The sequence below is a fragment of the Acanthochromis polyacanthus genome, chromosome 21, assembly GCF_021347895.1.
Source record: "Acanthochromis polyacanthus isolate Apoly-LR-REF ecotype Palm Island chromosome 21, KAUST_Apoly_ChrSc, whole genome shotgun sequence".
NCBI classification, from domain to species: Eukaryota; Metazoa; Chordata; class Actinopteri; family Pomacentridae; genus Acanthochromis; species Acanthochromis polyacanthus.
Genome location: NC_067133.1, coordinates 23,073,352 through 23,094,949, shown reverse-complemented (window position 1 = coordinate 23,094,949; position 21,598 = coordinate 23,073,352). Strand labels below are relative to the sequence as shown.

Sequence of the window (21,598 nt, the reverse complement as noted above, 5' to 3'; positions counted from 1 at the left end):
AATGTATGTGGATCCGTTTCTCCATCAACAAGCACCATAATTCATTAATTTCTTCAAAGTTAATGAATCATTGTGTATTTTATAATATTCATCTTAAGCCCTTACCTTAGTGCCAGTGTATTTCAAATACTCTCCCCACTTTATGAAGTATTTCTCAGTCCTGTTATTGCAACTAAATGATATTTTTTTCAGATGATGCCTACTTTTCCAGTTCTGTGTAACATTCCTGAAAAGATGGTTCACCTGAGTTCCTCGAGTTAGGGTCCGAGCACCGAGGGTGCGAAGGACAGGCGGTGCCAGGGCACCGACTGTCCAAGGCACCAGCGGTGCCAAGGACCCTATTGAAACCCTAGGGTTTATTATTATTATTATTATTAGGGTCCGAGCACCGAGGGTGCGAAGGACAGGCGGTGCCAGGGCACCGACTGTCCAAGGCACCAGCGGTGCCAAGGACCCTATTGAAACCCTAGGGTTTATTAGGGTCCGAGCACCGAGGGTGCGAAGGACAGGCGGTGCCAGGGCACCGACTGTCCAAGGCACCAGCGGTGCCAAGGACCCTATTGAAACCCTAGGGTTTATTATTTTATTTTTTTTTATTTTTTTTTTTTTTCTCCCGTAAAGTAAATTGGCTTTTTGGCGGCCTTATCATACTCCAAAACGCGTGAAATTTGGCATGCACATCAGGACTGGCGAAAAATTTGATATTTTATGGGAGTTGCGCATGTGCGTGGCAAAATGGCTCTATAGCGCCACCTGCAAACTTGAAAAAGTAGTCATTAGGCCAACTGCCACAATGTTTCATGTACAGCTACAATATTTGGTGGGCATATGCAGAACATCTGGACACACCAAAAAGTCAATTACAGCCACGCCCTAAACCCAACAGGAAGTCGGCCATCTTCAATTTGCTGTAAATTTTTCAAACTTAATCGCTCCTCGGGAAATGACTTGCCTTTTTGGCGGCCTTATCATGAACCAAAACGCGTGAAATTTGGCGTGCACATCAGGACTGGCGAAAAATTTGATATTTTATGGGAGTTGCGCATATGTGTGGAAAAATGGCTCTATAGCGCCACCTGCAAAATTGAAAAAGTGGTCATTAGGCCAACTTCCACAATGTTTTATTTACAGCTACAATATTTGGTGGGCATATGCACCACATCAGGACACACCAAAAAGTCAATCACAGCCACACCCTAAACCCAACAGGAAGTCGGCCATCTTGAATTTGCTGTACATTTGTCAAAATTTATAGCTCCTAGTGGATAAGTCTGAGAGAACTGAAATTTGGCCAGTACATTCACCAGACCTTTCTGATGAAAAGTTATCAAAAACTCAACCAGAAGCCAAAAGGTGTGGCCATGGCGGAGCCTCAAACAACTGATCCTTCGCCATGAAACAGGAATTGGTGTCTAATTCTTCTCAACATGCTCCAATCTGCCTGAAACTTTACATGTATGATGACAGTCCTGTCCTGATGTCATCCACATAGGGATATTCATTGACAGTCATAGCGCCACCTTGTGGTTTCAGGAAATAGACATCTTTTACACTTTCATGCCCTATTGTTACCCGGTTGATCATATTCACTTCAAATGCAGTGACAACAGCCTAAACACATTGATGATGCATCCCAGTGAAAATGGTGACTTGTCATCAAAGGGCGTGTCTGTGGCGGCCAAACCAATTTCGATGTTTCGCCATGAAAATTTAACGATTCATATCTCAGCTGAACAACATCCTATCTGCCTCAGACTTCACATGCTGGATACCAGGTCCAGTCTGAACACATCCACACTCATAAATTTTGAAAAAGTCATAGCGCCACCTGTTGGTAATAGTAAGTTTAAGGCCTTATATTTTCAGGTACAATGGCCCCAAACTTGGTGATATCATGCTGGAAATTGGTCAGTCGAGTCTTCACCTCTTGACAATCACACACTGTGAAGGGTGTGACATTTCATGCAACGCTGTTGCCGTAGCAACCAAATATCGCCATGAAAAACAAAGCCCTTTCTGACAGGTTAGGAATACTCCAATGCTCACAAAAATTACCACACACATCACCATTGACCCAAGGAACAACACTGTATGCATCTCGGCACTGCACATGCTATAGCGCCCCCTACAGTATTTTTAACAAACAGCCCCCCCAGCACGTTTCACCTACATCCATGAAATTTGGGAGGCTTATAGAGCACATCAGGACGCACAAAAAAGCCTCTTGGAGCCATGTCCTAAACCCAACAGGAAGTCGGCCATCTTGGATTAATTGTGAGATTTTTGATGATTTTTCTCATTTTTGAGAGTTAATACCTCCTAGGGGATAATTCCAGGAGACCTGAAATTTTGTCAGTCCACACAGCAGGACTTGGTTTGGAAAAGTTATCAAAAGTTTAACCAGAAGCCAAATGGCGTGGCCATGGCGACCATCAGCGTTTTGATGCTTCGCCATGAAACATCAACTGCTGTATAACTCTCCTCTGCATGCTCCAATCTGCCTCAAACTTTCCATGTGTGATCACAATCCAATCCTGATCACATCTACAGGCCAACAGACACTCTCAGTCGCAGCGCCACCTGTTGGAGGGACAGTAAATGCTGTATAACTGGCCTCTACATGATCAAATCAGCCTGAAACTTTTCATGAGTGATCAGAGTCCAACCCTCATCACATCCACTGTGTGAAATACACTCTGAGTTACAGCGCCACCTGGTGGATAGGCAGGAAATGCTCTATAACTGCTCTGAACATGCTACAGTCTGGCTGAAATTTTACATGTATGATTGGACTCTGGTCCAGATGCGATTCAGAGGCCGACATACACTCTCAGTCACAGCGCCACCTGGTGGACGTGCGTGGATTCACCGACCAGCGTGGATGCGAGGACCCGTCCATCGCTGCTTGCAGCTTTAATTATTATTATTATTATTTTTTTTTTTTTTTTCTCCCGTAAAGTAAATTGGCTTTTTGGCGGCCTTATCATACTCCAAAACGCGTGAAATTTGGCATGCACATCAGGACTGGCGAAAAATTTGATATTTTATGGGAGTTGCGCATGTGCGTGGCAAAATGGCTCTATAGCGCCACCTGCAAACTTGAAAAAGTAGTCATTAGGCCAACTGCCACAATGTTTCATGTACAGCTACAATATTTGGTGGGCATATGCAGAACATCTGGACACACCAAAAAGTCAATTACAGCCACGCCCTAAACCCAACAGGAAGTCGGCCATCTTCAATTTGCTGTAAATTTTTCAAACTTAATCGCTCCTCGGGAAATGACTTGCCTTTTTGGCGGCCTTATCATGAACCAAAACGCGTGAAATTTGGCGTGCACATCAGGACTGGCGAAAAATTTGATATTTTATGGGAGTTGCGCATATGTGTGAAAAATGGCTCTATAGCGCCACCTGCAAAATTGAAAAAGTGGTCATTAGGCCAACTTCCACAATGTTTTATTTACAGCTACAATATTTGGTGGGCATATGCACCACATCAGGACACACCAAAAAGTCAATCACAGCCACACCCTAAACCCAACAGGAAGTCGGCCATCTTGAATTTGCTGTACATTTGTCAAAATTTATAGCTCCTAGTGGATAAGTCTGAGAGAACTGAAATTTGGCCAGTACATGCACCAGACCTTTCTGATGAAAAGTTATCAAAAACTCAACCAGAAGCCAAAAGGTGTGGCCATGGCGGAGCCTCAAACAACTGATCCTTCGCCATGAAACAGGAAGTGGTGTCTAATTCTTCTCAACATGCTCCAATCTGCCTGAAACTTTACATGTATGATGACAGTCCTGTCCTGATGTCATCCACATAGGGATATTCATTGACAGTCATAGCGCCACCTTGTGGTTTCAGGAAATAGACATCTTTTACACTTTCATGCCCTATTGTTACCCGGTTGATCATATTCACTTCAAATGCAGTGACAACAGCCTAAACACATTGATGATGCATCCCAGTGAAAATGGTGACTTGTCATCAAAGGGCGTGTCTGTGGCGGCCAAACCAATTTCGATGTTTCGCCATGAAAATTTAACGATTCATATCTCAGCTGAACAACATCCTATCTGCCTCAGACTTCACATGCTGGATACCAGGTCCAGTCTGAACACATCCACACTCATAAATTTTGAAAAAGTCATAGCGCCACCTGTTGGTAATAGTAAGTTTAAGGCCTTATATTTTCAGGTACAATGGCCCCAAACTTGGTGATATCATGCTGGAAATTGGTCAGTCGAGTCTTCACCTCTTGACAATCACACACTGTGAAGGGTGTGACATTTCATGCAACGCTGTTGCCGTAGCAACCAAATATCGCCATGAAAAACAAAGCCCTTTCTGACAGGTTAGGAATACTCCAATGCTCACAAAAATTACCACACACATCACCATTGACCCAAGGAACAACACTGTATGCATCTCGGCACTGCACATGCTATAGCGCCCCCTACAGTATTTTTAACAAACAGCCCCCCCAGCACGTTTCACCTACATCCATGAAATTTGGGAGGCTTATAGAGCACATCAGGACGCACAAAAAAGCCTCTTGGAGCCATGTCCTAAACCCAACAGGAAGTCGGCCATCTTGGATTAATTGTGAGATTTTTGATGATTTTTCTCATTTTTGAGAGTTAATACCTCCTAGGGGATAATTCCAGGAGACCTGAAATTTTGTCAGTCCACACAGCAGGACTTGGTTTGGAAAAGTTATCAAAAGTTTAACCAGAAGCCAAATGGCGTGGCCATGGCGACCATTAGAGTTTTGATGCTTCGCCATGAAACAACAACTGCTGTATAACTCTCCTCTGCATGCTCCAATCTGCCTCAAACTTTCCATGTGTGATCACAATCCAATCCTGATCACATCTACAGGCCAACAGACACTCTCAGTTGCAGCGCCACCTGTTGGAGGGACAATAAATGCTGTATAACTGGCCTCTACATGATCAAATCAGCCTGAAACTTTTCATGAGTGATCAGAGTCCAGCCCTCATCACATCCACTGTTTGAAATACACTCTGAGTTACAGCGCCACCTGGTGGTGGATGGGCAGGAAATGCTGTATAACTAGTCTGAACATGCTCCAATCTGGCTGAAATTTTACGTGTGATTAAACTCTGGTCCAGATGCGATTCAGAGGCCGACACACACTCTCAGTCACAGCGCCACCTGGTGGACGTGCATGGATTCGCCGACCAGCGTGGATGCGAGGACCCGTCCATCGCTGCTTGCAGCTTTAATTATTATTATTATTATTTTTTTTTTTTTTTCTCCCGTAAAGTAAATTGGCTTTTTGGCGGCCTTATCATACTCCAAAACGCGTGAAATTTGGCATGCACATCAGGACTGGCGAAAAATTTGATATTTTATGGGAGTTGCGCATGTGCGTGGCAAAATGGCTCTATAGCGCCACCTGCAAACTTGAAAAAGTAGTCATTAGGCCAACTGCCACAATGTTTCATGTACAGCTACAATATTTGGTGGGCATATGCAGAACATCTGGACACACCAAAAAGTCAATTACAGCCACGCCCTAAACCCAACAGGAAGTCGGCCATCTTCAATTTGCTGTAAATTTTTCAAACTTAATCGCTCCTCGGGAAATGACTTGCCTTTTTGGCGGCCTTATCATGAACCAAAACGCGTGAAATTTGGCGTGCACATCAGGACTGGCGAAAAATTTGATATTTTATGGGAGTTGCGCATATGTGTGGAAAAATGGCTCTATAGCGCCACCTGCAAAATTGAAAAAGTGGTCATTAGGCCAACTTCCACAATGTTTTATTTACAGCTACAATATTTGGTGGGCATATGCACCACATCAGGACACACCAAAAAGTCAATCACAGCCACACCCTAAACCCAACAGGAAGTCGGCCATCTTGAATTTGCTGTACATTTGTCAAAATTTATAGCTCCTAGTGGATAAGTCTGAGAGAACTGAAATTTGGCCAGTACATGCACCAGACCTTTCTGATGAAAAGTTATCAAAAACTCAACCAGAAGCCAAAAGGTGTGGCCATGGCGGAGCCTCAAACAACTGATCCTTCGCCATGAAACAGGAAGTGGTGTCTAATTCTTCTCAACATGCTCCAATCTGCCTGAAACTTTACATGTATGATGACAGTCCTGTCCTGATGTCATCCACATAGGGATATTCATTGACAGTCATAGCGCCACCTTGTGGTTTCAGGAAATAGACATCTTTTACACTTTCATGCCCTATTGTTACCCGGTTGATCATATTCACTTCAAATGCAGTGACAACAGCCTAAACACATTGATGATGCATCCCAGTGAAAATGGTGACTTGTCATCAAAGGGCGTGTCTGTGGCGGCCAAACCAATTTCGATGTTTCGCCATGAAAATTTAACGATTCATATCTCAGCTGAACAACATCCTATCTGCCTCAGACTTCACATGCTGGATACCAGGTCCAGTCTGAACACATCCACACTCATAAATTTTGAAAAAGTCATAGCGCCACCTGTTGGTAATAGTAAGTTTAAGGCCTTATATTTTCAGGTACAATGGCCCCAAACTTGGTGATATCATGCTGGAAATTGGTCAGTCGAGTCTTCACCTCTTGACAATCACACACTGTGAAGGGTGTGACATTTCATGCAACGCTGTTGCCGTAGCAACCAAATATCGCCATGAAAAACAAAGCCCTTTCTGACAGGTTAGGAATACTCCAATGCTCACAAAAATTACCACACACATCACCATTGACCCAAGGAACAACACTGTATGCATCTCGGCACTGCACATGCTATAGCGCCCCCTACAGTATTTTTAACAAACAGCCCCCCCAGCACGTTTCACCTACATCCATGAAATTTGGGAGGCTTATAGAGCACATCAGGACGCACAAAAAAGCCTCTTGGAGCCATGTCCTAAACCCAACAGGAAGTCGGCCATCTTGGATTAATTGTGAGATTTTTGATGATTTTTCTCATTTTTGAGAGTTAATACCTCCTAGGGGATAATTCCAGGAGACCTGAAATTTTGTCAGTCCACACAGCAGGACTTGGTTTGGAAAAGTTATCAAAAGTTTAACCAGAAGCCAAATGGCGTGGCCATGGCGACCATTAGAGTTTTGATGCTTCGCCATGAAACATCAACTGCTGTATAACTCTCCTCTGCATGCTCCAATCTGCCTCAAACTTTCCATGTGTGATCACAATCCAATCCTGATCACATCTACAGGCCAACAGACACTCTCAGTCGCAGCGCCACCTGTTGGAGGGACAGTAAATGCTGTATAACTGGCCTCTACATGATCAAATCAGCCTGAAACTTTTCATGAGTGATCAGAGTCCAACCCTCATCACATCCACTGTGTGAAATACACTCTGAGTTACAGCGCCACCTGGTGGATAGACAGGAAATGCTCTATAACTGCTCTGAACATGCTACAGTCTGGCTGAAATTTTACATGTATGATTGGACTCTGGTCCAGATGCGATTCAGAGGCCGACATACACTCTCAGTCACAGCGCCACCTGGTGGACGTGCGTGGATTCACCGACCAGCGTGGATGCGAGGACCCGTCCATCGCTGCTTGCAGCTTTAATTATTATTATTATTTTTTTATTTTTTTTTTTTCTCCCGTAAAGTAAATTGGCTTTTTGGCGGCCTTATCATACTCCAAAACGCGTGAAATTTGGCATGCACATCAGGACTGGCGAAAAATTTGATATTTTATGGGAGTTGCGCATGTGCGTGGCAAAATGGCTCTATAGCGCCACCTGCAAACTTGAAAAAGTAGTCATTAGGCCAACTGCCACAATGTTTCATGTACAGCTACAATATTTGGTGGGCATATGCAGAACATCTGGACACACCAAAAAGTCAATTACAGCCACGCCCTAAACCCAACAGGAAGTCGGCCATCTTCAATTTGCTGTAAATTTTTCAAACTTAATCGCTCCTCGGGAAATGACTTGCCTTTTTGGCGGCCTTATCATGAACCAAAACGCGTGAAATTTGGCGTGCACATCAGGACTGGCGAAAAATTTGATATTTTATGGGAGTTGCGCATATGTGTGGAAAAATGGCTCTATAGCGCCACCTGCAAAATTGAAAAAGTGGTCATTAGGCCAACTTCCACAATGTTTTATTTACAGCTACAATATTTGGTGGGCATATGCACCACATCAGGACACACCAAAAAGTCAATCACAGCCACACCCTAAACCCAACAGGAAGTCGGCCATCTTGAATTTGCTGTACATTTGTCAAAATTTATAGCTCCTAGTGGATAAGTCTGAGAGAACTGAAATTTGGCCAGTACATGCACCAGACCTTTCTGATGAAAAGTTATCAAAAACTCAACCAGAAGCCAAAAGGTGTGGCCATGGCGGAGCCTCAAACAACTGATCCTTCGCCATGAAACAGGAAGTGGTGTCTAATTCTTCTCAACATGCTCCAATCTGCCTGAAACTTTACATGTATGATGACAGTCCTGTCCTGATGTCATCCACATAGGGATATTCATTGACAGTCATAGCGCCACCTTGTGGTTTCAGGAAATAGACATCTTTTACACTTTCATGCCCTATTGTTACCCGGTTGATCATATTCACTTCAAATGCAGTGACAACAGCCTAAACACATTGATGATGCATCCCAGTGAAAATGGTGACTTGTCATCAAAGGGCGTGTCTGTGGCGGCCAAACCAATTTCGATGTTTCGCCATGAAAATTTAACGATTCATATCTCAGCTGAACAACATCCTATCTGCCTCAGACTTCACATGCTGGATACCAGGTCCAGTCTGAACACATCCACACTCATAAATTTTGAAAAAGTCATAGCGCCACCTGTTGGTAATAGTAAGTTTAAGGCCTTATATTTTCAGGTACAATGGCCCCAAACTTGGTGATATCATGCTGGAAATTGGTCAGTCGAGTCTTCACCTCTTGACAATCACACACTGTGAAGGGTGTGACATTTCATGCAACGCTGTTGCCGTAGCAACCAAATATCGCCATGAAAAACAAAGCCCTTTCTGACAGGTTAGGAATACTCCAATGCTCACAAAAATTACCACACACATCACCATTGACCCAAGGAACAACACTGTATGCATCTCGGCACTGCACATGCTATAGCGCCCCCTACAGTATTTTTAACAAACAGCCCCCCCAGCACGTTTCACCTACATCCATGAAATTTGGGAGGCTTATAGAGCACATCAGGACGCACAAAAAAGCCTCTTGGAGCCATGTCCTAAACCCAACAGGAAGTCGGCCATCTTGGATTAATTGTGAGATTTTTGATGATTTTTCTCATTTTTGAGAGTTAATACCTCCTAGGGATAATTCCAGGAGACCTGAAATTTTGTCAGTCCACACAGCAGGACTTGGTTTGGAAAAGTTATCAAAAGTTTAACCAGAAGCCAAATGGCGTGGCCATGGCGACCATTAGAGTTTTGATGCTTCGCCATGAAACAACAACTGCTGTATAACTCTCCTCTGCATGCTCCAATCTGCCTCAAACTTTCCATGTGTGATCACAATCCAATCCTGATCACATCTACAGGCCAACAGACACTCTCAGTTGCAGCGCCACCTGTTGGAGGGACAGTAAATGCTGTATAACTGGCCTCTACATGATCAAATCAGCCTGAAACTTTTCATGAGTGATCAGAGTCCAGCCCTCATCACATCCACTGTGTGAAATACACTCTGAGTTACAGCGCCACCTGGTGGATAGACAGGAAATGCTCTATAACTGTCTGAACATGCTCCAATCTGGCTGAAATTTTACATGTATGATTGGACTCTGGTCCAGATGCGATTCAGAGGCCGACATACACTCTCAGTCACAGCGCCACCTGGTGGACGTGCGTGGATTCACCGACCAGCGTGGATGCGAGGACCCGTCCATCGCTGCTTGCAGCTTTAATTATTATTATTATTATTTTTTATTTTTTTTTTTCTCCCGTAAAGTAAATTGGCTTTTTGGCGGCCTTATCATACTCCAAAACGCGTGAAATTTGGCATGCACATCAGGACTGGCGAAAAATTTGATATTTTATGGGAGTTGCGCATGTGTGTGGCAAAATGGCTCTATAGCGCCACCTGCAAACTTGAAAAGTGGTCATTAGGCCAACTGCCACAATGTTTCATGTACAGCTACAATATTTGGTGGGCATATGCACAACATCTGGACACACCAAAAAGTCAATTACAGCCACGCCCTAAACCCAACAGGAAGTCGGCCATCTTCAATTTGCTGTAAATTTGTCAAAATTAATTCTCCTCGGGAAATGACTTGCCTTTTTGGGGGCCTTATCATGAACCAAAACGCGTGAAATTTGGCGTGCACATCCGGACTGGTGAAAAATTTGATATTTTATGGGAGTTGCGCATATGTGTGGAAAAATGGCTCTATAGCGCCACCTGCAAAATTGAAAAAGTGGTCATTAGGCCAACTTCCACAATGTTTTATTTACAGCTACAATATTTGGTGGGCATATGCACCACATCAGGACACACCAAAAAGTCAATCACAGCCACACCCTAAACCCAACAGGAAGTCGGCCATCTTGAATTTGCTGTACATTTGTCAAAATTTATAGCTCCTAGTGGATAAGTCTGAGAGAACTGAAATTTGGCCAGTACATGCACCAGACCTTTCTGATGAAAAGTTATCAAAAACTCAACCAGAAGCCAAAAGGTGTGGCCATGGCGGAGCCTCAAACAACTGATCCTTCGCCATGAAACAGGAAGTGGTGTCTAATTCTTCTCAACATGCTCCAATCTGCCTGAAACTTTACATGTATGATGACAGTCCTGTCCTGATGTCATCCACATAGGGATATTCATTGACAGTCATAGCGCCACCTTGTGGTTTCAGGAAATAGACATCTTTTACACTTTCATGCCCTATTGTTACCCGGTTGATCATATTCACTTCAAATGCAGTGACAACAGCCTAAACACATTGATGATGCATCCCAGTGAAAATGGTGACTTGTCATCAAAGGGCGTGTCTGTGGCGGCCAAACCAATTTCCATGTTTCGCCATGAAAATTTAACGATTCATGTCTCAGCTGAACAACATCCTATCTGCCTCAGACTTCACATGCTGGATACCAGGTCCAGTCTGAACACATCCACACTCATAAATTTTGAAAAAGTCATAGCGCCACCTGTTGGTAATAGTAAGTTTAAGGCCTTATATTTTCAGGTACAATGGCCCCAAACTTGGTGATATCATGCTGGAAATTGGTCAGTCGAGTCTTCACCTCTTGACAATCACACACTGTGAAGGGTGTGACATTTCATGCAACGCTGTTGCCGTAGCAACCAAATATCGCCATGAAAAACAAAGCCCTTTCTGACAGGTTAGGAATACTCCAATGCTCACAAAAATTACCACACACATCACCATTGACCCAAGGAACAACACTGTATGCATCTCGGCACTGCACATGCTATAGCGCCCCCTACAGTATTTTTAACAAACAGCCCCCCCAGCACGTTTCACCTACATCCATGAAATTTGGGAGGCTTATAGAGCACATCAGGACGCACAAAAAAGCCTCTTGGAGCCATGTCCTAAACCCAACAGGAAGTCGGCCATCTTGGATTAATTGTGAGATTTTTGATGATTTTTCTCTTTTTTGAGAGTTAATACCTCCTCAGGGATAATTCCAGGAGACCTGAAATTTTGTCAGTCCACACAGCAGGACTTGGTTTGGAAAAGTTATCAAAAGTTTAACCAGAAGCCAAATGGCGTGGCCATGGCGACCATTAGAGTTTTGATGCTTCGCCATGAAACATCAACTGCTGTATAACTCTCCTCTGCATGCTCCAATCTGCCTCAAACTTTCCATGTGTGATCACAATCCAATCCTGATCACATCTACAGGCCAACAGACACTCTCAGTCGCAGCGCCACCTGTTGGAGGGACAGTAAATGCTGTATAACTGGCCTCGACATGATCAAATCAGCCTGAAACTTTTCATGAGTGATCAGAGTCCAACCCTCATCACATCCACTGTGTGAAATACACTCTGAGTTACAGCGCCACCTGGTGGATAGACAGGAAATGCTCTATAACTGCTCTGAACATGCTACAGTCTGGCTGAAATTTTACATGTATGATTGGACTCTGGTCCAGATGCGATTCAGAGGCCGACATACACTCTCAGTCACAGCGCCACCTGGTGGACGTGCGTGGATTCACCGACCAGCGTGGATGCGAGGACCCGTCCATCGCTGCTTGCAGCTTTAATTATTATTATTTTTTTTTTTTAATTATTTTTTTTTCTCCCGTAAAGTAAATTGGCTTTTTGGCGGCCTTATCATACTCCAAAACGCGTGAAATTTGGCATGCACATCAGGACTGGCGAAAAATTTGATATTTTATGGGAGTTGCGCATGTGTGTGGCAAAATGGCTCTATAGCGCCACCTGCAAAATTGAAAAGTGGTCATTAGGCTAACTTCCACAATGTTTCATTACAGCTACAATATTTGGTGGGCATATGCACCACATCAGGACACACCAAAAAGTCAATGACAGCCACGCCCTAAACCCAACAGGAAGTCGGCCATCTTCAATTTGCTGTAAATTTGTCAAAATTAATTTCTCCCGGTAAATGAGTTGCCTTTTTGGGGGCCTTATCATGAACCAAAACGCGTGAAATTTGGCGTGCACATCCGGACTGGTGAAAAATTTGATATTTTATGGGAGTTGCGCATATGTGTGGAAAAATGGCTCTATAGCGCCACCTGCAAAATTGAAAAAGTGGTCATTAGGCCAACTTCCACAATGTTTTATTTACAGCTACAATATTTGGTGGGCATATGCACCACATCAGGACACACCAAAAAGTCAATCACAGCCACACCCTAAACCCAACAGGAAGTCGGCCATCTTGAATTTGCTGTACATTTGTCAAAATTTATAGCTCCTAGTGGATACGTCTGAGAGAACTGAAATTTGGCCAGTACATGCACCAGACCTTTCTGATGAAAAGTTATCAAAAACTCAACCAGAAGCCAAAAGGTGTGGCCATGGCGGAGCCTCAAACAACTGATCCTTCGCCATGAAACAGGAAGTGGTGTCTAATTCTTCTCAACATGCTCCAATCTGCCTGAAACTTTACATGTATGATGACAGTCCTGTCCTGATGTCATCCACATAGGGATATTCATTGACAGTCATAGCGCCACCTTGTGGTTTCAGGAAATAGACATCTTTTACACTTTCATGCCCTATTGTTACCCGGTTGATCATATTCACTTCAAATGCAGTGACAACAGCCTAAACACATTGATGATGCATCCCAGTGAAAATGGTGACTTGTCATCAAAGGGCGTGTCTGTGGCGGCCAAACCAATTTCCATGTTTCGCCATGAAAATTTAACGATTCATGTCTCAGCTGAACAACATCCTATCTGCCTCAGACTTCACATGCTGGATACCAGGTCCAGTCTGAACACATCCACACTCATAAATTTTGAAAAAGTCATAGCGCCACCTGTTGGTAATAGTAAGTTTAAGGCCTTATATTTTCAGGTACAATGGCCCCAAACTTGGTGATATCATGCTGGAAATTGGTCAGTCGAGTCTTCACCTCTTGACAATCACACACTGTGAAGGGTGTGACATTTCATGCAACGCTGTTGCCGTAGCAACCAAATATCGCCATGAAAAACAAAGCCCTTTCTGACAGGTTAGGAATACTCCAATGCTCACAAAAATTACCACACACATCACCATTGACCCAAGGAACAACACTGTATGCATCTCGGCACTGCACATGCTATAGCGCCCCCTACAGTATTTTTAACAAACAGCCCCCCCAGCACGTTTCACCTACATCCATGAAATTTGGGAGGCTTATAGAGCACATCAGGACGCACAAAAAAGCCTCTTGGAGCCATGTCCTAAACCCAACAGGAAGTCGGCCATCTTGGATTAATTGTGAGATTTTTGATGATTTTTCTTTTTTTGAGAGTTAATACCTCCTCAGGGATAATTCCAGGAGACCTGAAATTTTGTCAGTCCACACAGCAGGACTTGGTTTGGAAAAGTTATCAAAAGTTTAACCAGAAGCCAAATGGCGTGGCCATGGCGACCATTAGAGTTTTGATGCTTCGCCATGAAACATCAACTGCTGTATAACTCTCCTCTGCATGCTCCAATCTGCCTCAAACTTTCCATGTGTGATCACAATCCAATCCTGATCACATCTACAGGCCAACAGACACTCTCAGTCGCAGCGCCACCTGTTGGAGGGACAGTAAATGCTGTATAACTGGCCTCGACATGATCAAATCAGCCTGAAACTTTTCATGAGTGATCAGAGTCCAACCCTCATCACATCCACTGTGTGAAATACACTCTGAGTTACAGCGCCACCTGGTGGATAGACAGGAAATGCTCTATAACTGCTCTGAACATGCTACAGTCTGGCTGAAATTTTACATGTATGATTGGACTCTGGTCCAGATGCGATTCAGAGGCCGACATACACTCTCAGTCACAGCGCCACCTGGTGGACGTGCGTGGATTCACCGACCAGCGTGGATGCGAGGACCCGTCCATCGCTGCTTGCAGCTTTAATTATTTATTTATTATTTTTTTTAATTATTTTTTTTTCTCCCGTAAAGTAAATTGGCTTTTTGGCGGCCTTATCATACTCCAAAACGCGTGAAATTTGGCATGCACATCAGGACTGGCGAAAAATTTGATATTTTATGGGAGTTGCGCATGTGTGTGGCAAAATGGCTCTATAGCGCCACCTGCAAAATTGAAAAGTGGTCATTAGGCTAACTTCCACAATGTTTCATTAACAGCTACAATATTTGGTGGGCATATGCACCACATCAGGACACACCAAAAAGTCAATGACAGCCACGCCCTAAACCCAACAGGAAGTCGGCCATCTTCAATTTGCTGTAAATTTGTCAAAATTAATTTCTCCCGGTAAATGAGTTGCCTTTTTGGGGGCCTTATCATGAACCAAAACGCGTGAAATTTGGCGTGCACATCCGGACTGGTGAAAAATTTGATATTTTATGGGAGTTGCGCATATGTGTGGAAAAATGGCTCTATAGCGCCACCTGCAAAATTGAAAAAGTGGTCATTAGGCCAACTTCCACAATGTTTTATTTACAGCTACAATATTTGGTGGGCATATGCACCACATCAGGACACACCAAAAAGTCAATCACAGCCACACCCTAAACCCAACAGGAAGTCGGCCATCTTGAATTTGCTGTACATTTGTCAAAATTTATAGCTCCTAGTGGATAAGTCTGAGAGAACTGAAATTTGGCCAGTACATGCACCAGACCTTTCTGATGAAAAGTTATCAAAAACTCAACCAGAAGCCAAAAGGTGTGGCCATGGCGGAGCCTCAAACAACTGATCCTTCGCCATGAAACAGGAAGTGGTGTCTAATTCTTCTCAACATGCTCCAATCTGCCTGAAACTTTACATGTATGATGACAGTCCTGTCCTGATGTCATCCACATAGGGATATTCATTGACAGTCATAGCGCCACCTTGTGGTTTCAGGAAATAGACATCTTTTACACTTTCATGCCCTATTGTTACCCGGTTGATCATATTCACTTCAAATGCAGTGACAACAGCCTAAACACATTGATGATGCATCCCAGTGAAAATGGTGACTTGTCATCAAAGGGCGTGTCTGTGGCGGCCAAACCAATTTCCATGTTTCGCCATGAAAATTTAACGATTCATGTCTCAGCTGAACAACATCCTATCTGCCTCAGACTTCACATGCTGGATACCAGGTCCAGTCTGAACACATCCACACTCATAAATTTTGAAAAAGTCATAGCGCCACCTGTTGGTAATAGTAAGTTTAAGGCCTTATATTTTCAGGTACAATGGCCCCAAACTTGGTGATATCATGCTGGAAATTGGTCAGTCGAGTCTTCACCTCTTGACAATCACACACTGTGAAGGGTGTGACATTTCATGCAACGCTGTTGCCGTAGCAACCAAATATCGCCATGAAAAACAAAGCCCTTTCTGACAGGTTAGGAATACTCCAATGCTCACAAAAATTACCACACACATCACCATTGACCCAAGGAACAACACTGTATGCATCTCGGCACTGCACATGCTATAGCGCCCCCTACAGTATTTTTAACAAACAGCCCCCCCAGCACGTTTCACCTACATCCATGAAATTTGGGAGGCTTATAGAGCACATCAGGACGCACAAAAAAGCCTCTTGGAGCCATGTCCTAAACCCAACAGGAAGTCGGCCATCTTGGATTAATTGTGAGATTTTTGATGATTTTTCTTTTTTTTGAGAGTTAATACCTCCTCAGGGATAATTCCAGGAGACCTGAAATTTTGTCAGTCCACACAGCAGGACTTGGTTTGGAAAAGTTATCAAAAGTTTAACCAGAAGCCAAATGGCGTGGCCATGGCGACCATTAGAGTTTTGATGCTTCGCCATGAAACATCAACTGCTGTATAACTCTCCTCTGCATGCTCCAATCTGCCTCAAACTTTCCATGTGTGATCACAATCCAATCCTGATCACATCTACAGGCCAACAGACACTCTCAGTCGCAGCGCCACCTGTTGGAGGGACAGTAAATGCTGTATAACTGGCCTCGACATGATCAAATCAGCCTGAAACTTTTCATGAGTGATCAGAGTCCAACCCTCATCACATCCACTGTGTGAAATACACTCTGAGTTACAGCGCCACCTGGTGGATAGACAGGAAATGCTCTATAACTGCTCTGAACATGCTACAGTCTGGCTGAAATTTTACATGTATGATTGGACTCTGGTCCAGATGCGATTCAGAGGCCGACATACACTCTCAGTCACAGCGCCACCTGGTGGACGTGCGTGGATTCACCGACCAGCGTGGATGCGAGGACCCGTCCATCGCTGCTTGCAGCTTTAATTATTATTATTATTTTTTTTTTAATTATTTTTTTTTCTCCCGTAAAGTAAATTGGCTTTTTGGCGGCCTTATCATACTCCAAAACGCGTGAAATTTGGCATGCACATCAGGACTGGCGAAAAATTTGATATTTTATGGGAGTTGCGCATGTGTGTGGCAAAATGGCTCTATAGCGCCACCTGCAAAATTGAAAAGTGGTCATTAGGCTAACTTCCACAATGTTTCATTAACAGCTACAATATTTGGTGGGCATATGCACCACATCAGGACACACCAAAAAGTCAATGACAGCCACGCCCTAAACCCAACAGGAAGTCGGCCATCTTCAATTTGCTGTAAATTTGTCAAAATTAATTTCTCCCGGTAAATGAGTTGCCTTTTTGGGGGCCTTATCATGAACCAAAACGCGTGAAATTTGGCGTGCACATCCGGACTGGTGAAAAATTTGATATTTTATGGGAGTTGCGCATATGTGTGGAAAAATGGCTCTATAGCGCCACCTGCAAAATTGAAAAAGTGGTCATTAGGCCAACTTCCACAATGTTTTATTTACAGCTACAATATTTGGTGGGCATATGCACCACATCAGGACACACCAAAAAGTCAATCACAGCCACACCCTAAACCCAACAGGAAGTCGGCCATCTTGAATTTGCTGTACATTTGTCAAAATTTATAGCCCCTAGTGGATAAGTCTGAGAGAACTGAAATTTGGCCAGTACATGCACCAGACCTTTCTGATGGAAAGTTATCAAAAACTCAACCAGAAGCCAAAAGGTGTGGCCATGGCGGAGCCTCAAACAACTGATCCTTCGCCATGAAACAGGAAGTGGTGTCTAATTCTTCTCAACATGCTCCAATCTGCCTGAAACTTTACATGTATGATGACAGTCCTGTCCTGATGTCATCCACATAGGGATATTCATTGACAGTCATAGCGCCACCTTGTGGTTTCAGGAAATAGACATCTTTTACACTTTCATGCCCTATTGTTACCCGGTTGATCATATTCACTTCAAATGCAGTGACAACAGCCTAAACACATTGATGATGCATCCCAGTGAAAATGGTGACTTGTCATCAAAGGGCGTGTCTGTGGCGGCCAAACCAATTTCGATGTTTCGCCATGAAAATTTAACGATTCATATCTCAGCTGAACAAGATCCTATCTGCCCCAAACTTCACATGATGGACACCAGGTCCAGTCTGAACACATCCACACTCATAAATTCTGAAAAAGTCATAGCGCCACCTGTTGGTAATAGTAAGTTTAAGGCCTTATATTTTCAGGTACAATGGCCCCAAACGTGGTGATATCATGCTGGAAATTGGTCAGTCGAGTCTTCACCTCTTGACAATCCCACATTGTCAAGGGTGTGACATTTCATGCAACGCTGTTGCCGTAGCAACCAAATATCGCCATGCAAAACAAAGTGCTATTTGACAGGTTAGAAATACTCCAATGTTCACTAAAATTACCACACACATCACCATCGACCCAAGGAACGACACCGTATGCATCTCGGCACTGCACATGCTATAGCGCCCCCTACAGTATTTTTAACAAACAGCCCCCCCAGCACATTTCACCTACATCCATGAAGTTTGGGAGGCTTATAGAGCACATCAGGACGCACAAAAAAGCCTCTTGGAGCCATGTCCTAAACCCAACAGGAAGTCGGCCATCTTGGATTAATTGTGAGATTTTTGATGATTTTTCTCATTTTTGAGAGTTAATACCTCCTAGGGGATAATTCCAGGAGACCTGAAATTTTGTCAGTCCACACAGCAGGACTTGGTGATGAAAAGTTATCAAAAGTTTAACCAGAAGCCAAATGGTGTGGCCATGGCGACCATCAGCGTTTTGATGCTTCGCCATGAAACATAACTGCTGTATAACTCTCCTCTGCATGCTCCAATCTGCCTCAAACTTTCCATGTGTGATCACAATCCAATCCTGATCACATCTACAGGCCAACAGACACTCTCAGTCGCGGCGCCACCTGTTGGAGGGACAGTAAATGCTGTATAACTGGCCTCTACATCATCAAATCAGCCTGAAACTTTTCATGAGTGATCAGAGTCCAACCCTCATCACATCCACTGTGTGAAATACACTCTGAGTTACAGCGCCACCTGGTGGATAGACAGGAAATGCTCTATAACTGCTCTGAACATGCTACAGTCTGGCTGAAATTTTACATGTATGATTGGACTCTGGTCCAGATGCGATTCAGAGGCCGACATACACTCTCAGTCACAGCGCCACCTGGTGGATGTGCGTGAATTCACCGACCAGCGTGGATGCGAGGACCCGTCCATCGCTGCTTGCAGGTTTAATTTCTCATTATAATTTGTTTTCCAATCATTATACTTGTCTGAATGAAGTCAACTGCTCATAGTGAGACATCAACTGTGGATCACTGAGAACATATAATCTCGGACAAAAGTCAAAATCAGCCTGAGTTATATTTTTAAGACATTCATGAACCCTCAGCCAGTAATTCTGAATCATGTGACATAACTCCAAGTCATTGTTAATTGCAGACAAATTCCACAAATTCCCCTCCCCACAATACCATCATAACAGTCAGTATAGGGCTAAGAAGATGATGTGTCCTATATTTTCAGGAACTACCAAATTTTGTTTAGTGCAACAAGTTACTGATGACAAATGCTTTATTCTTGTTTGTCTCTCACAATTACTTCAAATTCTTCCTCTCCTCTCCTCATACATAAGACCAAACATTCGATTTGAAAGTGACAGCGATGAACGTTCATCCATCAACTATTCTGGAAAGTTGCCTCCAGCCCCAAAGATACCAGGACCAGGCTTTGATAGAAAGTCAACAATGCAGCGGCAGGCCTCAAATCCTTTCTCCAGACATCCAGTGGTAGAGAGTCCAGAACCACAGCCACGAGTGATAAGTCCTGAGCCGAGACCCCCTCTGGCCAGTCCTGGAAATTCAATTACAGTTGAATCCAGAAGATCGGCAACCACAGGTGCTTCAAACTTGGCTCAACAGTAGTCACATTTGCACACATTTGCAGTCACATAATGCACGTAGCGGCTCTCTGTCTTTTTTCCATCTCTATACAATAGGAATCACCTTACAGTGCCTTTTGTAATTTTATGTCATTATTTTTAGTTCTTCTGCGTAGGCTCCTCACAAATCAGGAAATGATTATGGATCAACTGAAGGTTCTTCAAATGACCATGCAGAAACTTCAAGGAGAACCTAGTGGTGATCAGGAGGCCCTTGAACATGACATGCTCCCACTGAAAGATGTGGCATCTCTTCTGGCTGTGGAAAAGCGTCTGAGGGAGGAGCCAGACCTTTAAAAGAAAATGGTACTGTATTGCTCACTCAAACAATACTTTTTATTAGAGGGAGGATTTTCTACATTATTTACTTTGGGAAACAGCAAACTGGGGTGACTTACTGAATATCATGGATTTATTTAGTCCAAAACCCATTTTCTTAACTGCTGTAGCCCCATAGGGCCCAAATTTGGGTCTGCTAGGGCTCAGGAGAAAAGCTCCTCGACACAGCAGCACAAAAATATGCAATTTAAACACTTAATTTCTTAAATTTGTCTTTTATTTGACAAAATACATATATATTTGATCTTTGGCTCAATATGCACTGTTTTTCAACATCCTTGCCTAATTATATTGTTATCAAACCTCTCTAATTTTGCTCTGCATCACTTTATAACAATAATCCTTTGCAGAGAGGATGTAAAAATAATTTATTATTCATTTTTAGAGTTCTGCAGCCACTTCAGCATCATTTCTGAGAGATATAGTCACATTTTATTTGCTTTTTTTTTTTTAGGCAAGGATGATATTTTCAGATTATTCTGACTTCTATCTTCATTTACTCTGTCCCAGTAATGCATATACTGATAATTACACATCTGGACAAATCTCTCAAGTCTTCCTTTCATTATGACACCAACATTTTTCAAATAGACCTTGTGGTTGCAGAGATGCACTCTTTTCTTTATGGGTCATTTTCGATGCAGAAAGGCTTAAAAGGGGCTGGGGCTAAGCAGGTTAAACTGTGGTACAGCTACTACTGTACATATAAATCATGTATGTGTATGTATGTGTTTTTTTCACCCCAAGATTACTACTTTGAGTGTCATTGGTGGCATTGACACGAAAGACAGTGTGGCGACTGATGAAGCACTGCTTCACAAACTCGCTGGCAAAGCTGCTGAACTGGCGTGGAATAAATGGAAAAACTGCTTTCCACAGACTGCAGCTTAAAGATGTACTAACTGGTAAGTGTTAATTGGAGGTTATATTATCTACTATGTGACAAATGAATTGGTTTACCTGGGTGGGCCACCCCAGTGAAGCCTATTTATAACAAACACTGAAAAGTATAGACTCTGAATATAGGACAGCCTTAATTTTTCAGGTTTAACAAGAGAAAGAAATTCTTGTTATACTATGTAAGGGTCAATATAGTAGCAGGCCATGCTGCTTTTCTCATCATTTTTCACCATTGTTTGTCACTTTGTTCTATCAAGAGCTTCCATAGTTTCCCCATTTTTAGCAACGGTGAGAAACAATCGACTTACTGCCAGTGCAACGGACCAGGAAGTGGAGGCATACATAAAAAGATGGCTTCATCTTTCTG

General features: G+C 43.3%; 1 protein-coding gene and 1 long non-coding RNA gene across 2 annotated transcripts in view; one reads left to right on the top strand and one right to left on the bottom strand.

Annotated features, from left to right (window-relative positions):
* nbr1b (NBR1 autophagy cargo receptor b) overlaps positions 1–21,598 on the top strand; it is a 609,335-nt gene that overhangs the window by 504,516 nt on the left and 83,221 nt on the right. The window lies entirely within an intron of this gene.
* On the bottom strand, positions 605–18,716 carry LOC127531616 (uncharacterized). Its single transcript, XR_007938748.1, has 3 exons — positions 18,295–18,716; positions 4,918–6,599; positions 605–2,580 (listed from the first exon to the last, which is right to left on the bottom strand). It is a non-coding gene; the product is annotated as an uncharacterized LOC127531616 (long non-coding RNA).